Raw genomic sequence first — 2,225 nt, forward strand, 5'->3', positions numbered from 1 at the left:
ACAATCACTCCCTCCAACCACACGTTGTCAAACTGGGATTAACTAGGGTCTTCCAATCCACACTAATACTCCATCCATGCCCACTGCTTGTAATGCTCCCTATAGCTTGTAATACTGCCCACTGCTTGTAATACTGCCCACAGCTTGCAATACTACCCACAGCTTGTAATACTGCCCACAGCTTGTAATACTGCCCACAGCTTGTAATACTGCCCACTTTTTGTAATGCTCCCTACAGCCTGTAATACTGTGCACAGCTTGTAATACTGCCCACTTTAAAAATATATATATACTGCTCAAAAAAATAAAGGGAACACTACAATAACACATCCTAGATCTGAATGAATGAAATAATCTTATTAAATACTTTTTTCTTTACATAGTTGAATGTGCTGACAACAAAATCACACAAAAATAATCAATGGAAATCCAATTTATCAACCCATGGAGGTCTGGATTTGGAGTCACACTCAAAATTAAAGTGGAAAACCACACTACAGGCTGATCCAACTTTGATGTAATGTCCTTAAAACAAGTCAAAATGAGGCTCAGTATGTGTGTGGCCTCCACATGCCAGTATGACCTCCCTAACAACGCCTGGGCATGCTCCTGATGAGGTGGCGGATGGTCTCCTGAGGGATCTCCTCCCAGACCTGGACTAAAGCATCCGCCAACTCCTGGACAGTCTGTGGTGCAACGTGGCGTTGGTGGATGGAGCGAGACATGATGTCCCAGATGTGCTCAATTGGATTCAGGTCTGGGGAACGGTCGGGCCAGTCCATAGCATCAATGCCTTCCTCTTGCAGGAACTGCTGACACACTCCAGCCACATGAGGTCTAGCATTGTCTTGCATTAGGAGGAACCCAGGGCCAACCGCACCAGCATATGGTCTCACAAGGGGTCTGAGGATCTCATCTCGGTACCTAATGGCAGTCAGGCTACCTCTGGCGAGCACATGGAGGGCTGTGCGGCCCTCCAAAGAAATGCCACCCCACACCATGACTGACCCACTGCCAAACCGGTCATGTTGGAGGATGTTGCAGGCAGCAGAATGTTCTCCACGGCGTCTCCAGACTCTGTCACGTCTGTCACATGTGCTCAGCGTGAACCTGCTTTCATCTGTGAAGAGCACAGGGTGCCAGTGGCGAATTTGCCAATCTTGGTGTTCTCTGGCAAATGCCAAACGTCCTGCACGGTGTTGGGCTGTAAGCACAACCCCCACCTGTGGACGTCGGGCCCTCATACCACCCTCATGGAGTCTGTTTCTGACCATTTGAGCAGACACATGCACATTTGTGGCCTGCTGGAGGTCATTTTGCAGGGCTCTGGCAGTGCTCCTCCTGCTCCTCCTTGCACAAAGGCGGAGGTAGCGGTCCTGCTGCTGGGTTGTTGCCCTCTTACAGCCTCCTCCACGTCTCCTGATGTACTGGCCTGTCTCCTGGTAGCGCCTCCATGCTCTGGACACTACGCTGACAGACACAGCAAACCTTCTTGCCACAGCTCGCATTGATGTGACATCCTGGATGAGCTGCACTACCTGAGCCACTTGTGTGGGTTGTAGACTGTCTCATGCTACCACTAGAGTGAAAGCACCGCCAGCATTCAAAAGTGACCAAAACATCAGCCAGGAAGCATAGGAACTGAGAAGTGGTCTGTGGTCCCCACCTGCAGAACCATTCCTTTATTGGGGGTGTCTTGCTAATTGCCTATAATTTCCACCTGTTGTCTATTCCATTTGCACAAGTAGGCCAGTTGAGAACAAGTTCTCATTCACAACTGCGACCTGGCCAAGATAAAGCAAAGCAGTGAGACAAAAAAGTTACATGTGGGATAAACAAATGTACAGTCAATTACACAATAGAAAAATCTATATACAAATGGAGTAAGGAGGTTAGGCAATAAATAAGCCATAGTAGCGAAGTAATTACAATTTAGAAAATTAACACTGGATTGATAGATGTGCAGATGAAGATGTGCAAGTAGAAACACTGGTGTGCAAAAAAAGTAAATAAAAACAATATGGGGATGAGATAGGTAGTTGGATGGGCTATTTACAGATGGGCTGTGTACAGCTGCAGCGATCGGTAAGCTGATCAGATAGCAGATGCTTAAATTTAGTGAGGGAGATATAAGTCTCCAACTTCAGCGATTTTTGTAATTCGTTCCAGTCATTGGCAGCAGAGAACTGGAAGGAAAGGCAGCCAAAGGAGGTGTTGGCTTGGGG

Source organism: Salmo salar, chromosome 13, assembly GCF_965601325.2.
Source record: "Salmo salar chromosome 13, fSalSal1, whole genome shotgun sequence".
NCBI classification, from domain to species: domain Eukaryota; kingdom Metazoa; phylum Chordata; class Actinopteri; order Salmoniformes; family Salmonidae; genus Salmo; species Salmo salar.